Here is a 6,000-nt window from a genome sequence, read left to right on the forward strand (position 1 = left end):
ATGAAAACAAAATTTTGCTTAAATTTACTTCAGGTGCCAGGGTTTTCCTTAAATTACACCAATAACTCTTCAGCTTTAAGGTCTGAAATGTTATTTTTTCAAAAATTTGAATACTTGCCAACAGGAATCAAACAGAATAATGAAAAAATATTTTGTTTGAAATTTTGACCCTCTGAGTACAAAAGTTACACCACTGATCGTAAAAAAGGCCATATGCGTACCGCATACCAGCCTGCCTATCATGGGACGTGATATGTAACACTTGCCCGCTTGTCACGCGTATGGGAGCTCCCATACGCAGTTTTGCCCCTCAGCATGGCTTCATTTATGTCATTGGAGCCTCGTCTATACGCCAGGGCGCTGTCCGTCAATATGCTTGATCACATTGATCCCTTGACCGAAAGATCGGTCTGTATCTGTCCGTCGGGGAATGTTCCGCGGAGACTGCGTCTGGCTTCACGGATCCCCTCCGTATACAGACCGAAGTCAATGATCCCAGCTCCTGTGTGGAGCAACGCGCACTGATCAAACGTTACGATAAACCAAATTTCAGACAGCTTTTTTACATTCAAACAAGTTTGACATGACATGACACATTATGCAGCAATATTTGGGGTTAATTTCTCACATTTTGCAATCAAAATACTCACAGTAACGCGGTTATAATGCAGAAATTTTATCCATATCGCAACATCGCCGTTCGCTAGCCGTAGGTCGCCATTTTGAATCTGTAAACCAATCACATGCGAGGTACTTTTTTTAGTAACAAAAACACGTAGAAACTACCTCGCATGTGATTAGCTAATAGATTCATACTGTATGTTTCTGCAGTTTGAACGTGACGACGCGACGGGCTGGTTGATGTGTGTTTTGCGTTGAAAATTCTACCGAAATATTGGATTATTCATTAATCTGGTGAGTGTAGTCTATTCTTGAATAGTTGATGTAACTATTCAAGCTTAAATTTGCCGACCTACGGCCTTGAATTAGACGCAATCGAGAAGGGTGAGGTACCTCACCCAATTTTCCATAGAGACAGTGGTTAAGAACATCCACACAGCAATGGGTACTACAACCTTCCGTCTGTCTACGGAGGACAGCGTTAATGGCAAAATACAAGAGTCCTCCGGACAGACGGATCTTTCTGTCTAATTGATCCCATGCACACTGGCCCACTACAAATGCAAACATTTCACCTACTTAAGGTGTACATACTGTAAAAGTGGATATTTTTCGCGCTCGGCCGGGTAAGATGGATTTCGACATTTTCGTGTGTTTTTAATTCTGTGGAATCAGGACATGAACTACTGGAACATAATTATGGCAAGCAAAATTATTCGCATGTTTTAATTTTTGCTCTAGCGTTAGCGTCTGGTTGCGCAAAATGTGCAAAAATTTCCACTTTTACAGTACCAATAATAGTGTGCCAGGCTCTCAGTGTGTGTGCAAATGGAGCAAATTGCATGGATCCAAGATAGCAATTAGCATGGTACAATCACAATGTACAAGACTAGTGTTAGTAACATTGTTACACTTACAGTGGTCACACGTTGCGTCGTTGGTAAACTGATGGAGAACATACAACAATGGTTTAATTCTCAAATTATCAAGTTTTAAAATCTTTCATTTTTACTGTGCGCCCACCCATTCAAATTCGTGCAACGAAATAAGAGTCTAACCGCTAGGCCTGCTTATAACTGCCCTACAATAAGCATTTTATTATGTTTTTATTCATTTGGTTTGGGATGAGGAATGCAGATTACAGGCAGGGGGTGCACACAGACAGCCATCTGTCACCAGCGCGGCGCCGTACGTAGTGTAGGTGTGTAGGCGAAGCTAAAGCATAACATACAAGTGTAGCTTACATGTAGACAGAAAGATCCGTCTGTCCGGAGGACTCTTTTATATTTGTCCTCATACGGAGGGGATCCGTGAAGCCAGACGCAGTCTCCGGGGAACATTCCCCGACGGACGGATACAGACCGATCTTTCGGTCAACGGTAAAGACACCTGTACCTAACCATGAGAGAGGTTACAGAAAGAAAGAAGTTTGGCTGTTTGTTTTCAGCACACAAATCGAAAAAGTTCTGTCGTACCTTCAGCCGCCGCCTGATCTCTCCTCCAGCATGTCCAGGAACCGCGATCGAGATTGCTAGCTGCAACAAGTAATTGATCTGTACTTGTACTCTCTATACTATAAACAGGATGATAGCATTGCTGTCTGTCACGATCGGGATCTGGGAGTGAAGCTACATATGTACATGTAGGATACGAGTGTTTTGCTTCGTGATCGGTCTCGCGCTCGCTCGATCGAGCGCCAGTGTGTGTGTCGTTTGTTCGTGTGTACGTGCATCGAACATCTGTGTTGTGCAGGGATCGAGCTCCGCAGTACGTGCAGTGCAAATTGTTCGAACTTCGGCGGGGAAACCCACGTGCGTGGGCGTGTTACGTACAATACTAAGTACACATAGGCTTACCCACAATCACCGTTTCGTGTAGCTCAGAGCGTACTCCGCTTTTGGTGTGGGTCATCACCAAAGAGATCATCACTTCACAAGATGGGGTTCGGTGTAGAGACTAAATGGTTGATGAGCATGCTCCAGATTGCTGGAATAAAAATGATAATAACAAATCTGCTCAAAATTTAGTTCAGTTGTTCTCAGGGAAGTTCTGATATATCAATAATGCCTCTAACATTATATTACCAGAAAAAAAAAAAAAAAAAAAAACTGGAAATGTCGCTATGGCGACTGGTATATACCTCGAACTCCGCCATTTCCGGGCAGCTACCGGTACGCGGGCTTGTTGCGAAGAGGGATTTTCAAGCACGCAGGAGAATTTTCCGCGAGTTTTGCGAGTTTCGCACTTGTTTCTTACCTGCTAGACGAGTGCTACTTACCTTCTACTTGCGTGTATTCCGTATGACCTGCGTGGAGCTTTGAAACCGATCCGTTTTCTGTTACGAGCGACTTACACGGATACCGAGTTGGAGTAGCTGCGGGGTGCTGCCGGTAAGGGTCTCCTACTGGCGTTCTGCGTGTTCCTCTGCGAGCGAACCCCCATTCGCACGACGTCGTCGACTCACTCGTAACAAGTTTTGAGCATGTTCAAGGCCTTGTCATTGTATCTGTTTTATTTTGTTTGTTTGGTTGTTTTTTTGCGGCTTGACTTGCGGGGGAAACAAATTTGCTACCCGGAGCTCTCCGCAGTTGCTCTTCACCTGACAGTACCTAGCGCGTATCTTGCCTGTAGTTGCCCGGAGGTGCCCACGCAATTCCGATTTAATCGCAGCCAAGTTTTGAGCATGACCAAAACTTGGTTTCCGGGTGAGTCGCGGGGATGCCTGGAGAGGTCCACGCAGAACGCCAGTAGGAGGCTCTTAGCAGCAGCACCTCGCAGGCAACTCCCACGCAGGTACTTCGCAGTCCCCGTATGCAGCCAAGATAATGACATACTGTGGGACTTCCGCCATTCCTTCAGAGGAATTCCTTCACTGAGTTGTCGGCCCCCACGCACCTGGCAAAAAGGTCACACAGTATACCCGCAAGTAGAATTCCGGCCATGTCCGCCCTCAGAAATTGTCCGGTACGCTGGAAAATCCCTACACGCAACAAGCCCGCGTAGCTTGCCCGGAAAGGTGTGACAGGGCCTAAACATGGTTGCGGGTAAAAAGATTTGCGTGCGCACCTCCGGGCGACTACGGGTGAGATACGTGCTAGGTGCTGACATGTGCGGGTCACCTGCGGGGACCTCCGGGTAGTAAAAATTTATAGTCGCAAGTTTGCACGCAAGGCTTGCCCGGAAAGGTGTGACACGGCCTTTTACCTACATAATGCAATGTCTTGGCAATGTGTGATGACAGTTTCACATTTATTGGCAAAATATTAAAATGACAGGTTTGTCACAAAATGTGTTGAATGTTCACTTTCCTGGAACTAGGTTTAATTGGATGAATGGCTATATTGTTTGAGAGTGCAGGTATTGGGGGATTTGAGGATTTTTACTTGACTTTGATCCTTCGATAAGTTTATGCGTTGAGTACATTTTCAAAGTATGGGGGGGGAGTGTAATTTCAGTATTAAATAGTAAAATTTCAGCACTTTAACCTGGCCTTTGTCTCTTGACCTTTGACCCTACGACCCTAAAATTCCCAAGAGAATCGTACTGTCAGGTAGAACATGCTAAATATTTACCAAGTTTCATCACTTTCGAGATATGGTGGATAAAGAAGTGAAATTCAGCACTTTCACTTGACCTTTGATCTTTTGACCTTTGACCTTTTGGCAAGAAACTTCCAAGAGAATCTCTATTGGGTAAGACATATATATATTCTGTTTCAAGAAAAATCCTGCGGGCATTGCATAAATATTGAGGAGCTGACCTTCACCTTTGGCCCCCTGACGATTGACCCATGACCCCAAATTCCCTACATAATCACTGCTAGTCAGTACATGCATAGTACTAAGTTCCATGAAGATACCCTGAACCTCTCCTCCCGGTACTGTCTCGCGTCTTACAGTGTATATTATACGTGTGGGTAATCGAATGTGTGTACGAACGTGTTGTCCTTGTCATATTTTCCCGGTACACGTGGTTCAGTGAGCAGTGTCCGGGCACTAGCATTGGTATTCTATATTTTTTTTCCCAACCGGTGTATCTCAAAATAATTACATGTATATTATCATAGAATAGTATATAATTTACTCATTATTTGTCTAGCGATCCACGTCCGACAAGCTTTGCTTTTTAGTGGATCACTATTTTCCATAATCGAATTCATTTTCCGCTCGCCCACGAAGAATTTATACAGTGTTTTTCCTAAATATTGTACATGTTATATGTTGTTCTATAATTTGTCTCGTATATATATATTACACCATTTGCGAGATATGGAGAAAAAAAAACTGAAATTGTAATATTTTCACTTGACCTTTGACCTTTGACCTCATGAACCAAAACTCTGAAGAATCGTTTATCCTTATTTAGCAGTACACGCATACTAAGTTTCAAGAAAATACCTTCAGGCATTGCATAACGATGTGGGAAATAGTGAAATTTCGAGTGTTTGACCTTGACCTTTTGACCTTTGACCCTTGAGCATGTGCACCCAAAAGTTGATAGGCACAACTTTGCCCACTCTTACTTATACATGCCAAGTTTCATTAGGATACCTCAAACGGTTTTTTAGTTACGCTGTCCACAAAAATTGATTACGGACGTGAAGACGGACGGACGGACGGACGGACAACCCGAAAACATAATGCCTCCGGCGAGACACTTCGTGGCGGAGGCATGAAAAAATCTTGATGCAGGTCAAGTTTGGCGAAGCATTATTACTGGGCCTATGTACTATACAATAGCCGGGTTCACACGTACAAATTAGCGGGATGACGATCGCGATGCTCATCCCGAGTTTTTTTGCGAGCGTCCACACGTACCAAATTAGCGGGATAGCGATCGCGATCGGTATCCCGCTAATTTGGCGAGCGTCCACACGTACCAAATTATCCCGCTAATTGCCGACAGAGATAACAGCAAAGCCTGCAAACTGGGTCACACAGCGCCCTTCTCTATCACTGCCTGCGCGCACTTACCTTTGTCCATTGTCTTTTACGCGTCAGTGGTGTGGTTCGCGCGCTGTTGTTGTTGTGCTCCAAAGAGGTGAAGGACCTCTTCGCAGAGGCCTCGCTGTTGTGATGTGCGCATAGCATGATGGGATATAAAAACTCGAGATTCTAATCCCGACCGTTCACACGTACCAGCGCGCGGCCAATTATCCCGCTAATTGAGGAACCAGCGCAAGATTTCTTGGGATTAGCATCGCGATGCTTATCCCGCTAATTTTCGGGGTTTTTCTGTCCACACGTGCAAAAAACTCGGGATGACGATCGCGATGCAAATCTCGAGATTTGTATCCCGCTAATTGGTGTACGTGTCAACCCGGCTAATAGCCGGGTTCACACGTACACCAATTAGCGGGATTAGCCGGGTTCACACGTA

At 44.7% G+C, this 6,000-nt stretch overlaps 1 protein-coding gene across 1 annotated transcript in view; it reads right to left on the reverse strand.

Moving 5' to 3' along the window:
- LOC139721201 (structural maintenance of chromosomes protein 5-like) overlaps positions 1-2,179 on the reverse strand; it is a 34,722-nt gene extending 32,543 nt beyond the window's left edge. The window contains exon 1 of the mRNA XM_071632528.1: positions 2,097-2,179. The gene's annotated coding sequence lies outside the window, so the exon portion shown is untranslated. The remainder of the gene's footprint in view (positions 1-2,096) is intronic.
- Positions 2,180-6,000: the final 3,821 nt, after the last annotated feature.

This window comes from Diadema antillarum, unplaced genomic scaffold, assembly GCF_040938485.1.
Source record: "Diadema antillarum isolate AM-2024a unplaced genomic scaffold, OU_Dant_1.0 scf00000140, whole genome shotgun sequence".
In the NCBI taxonomy this organism is placed as follows: Eukaryota; Metazoa; Echinodermata; class Echinoidea; order Diadematoida; family Diadematidae; genus Diadema; species Diadema antillarum.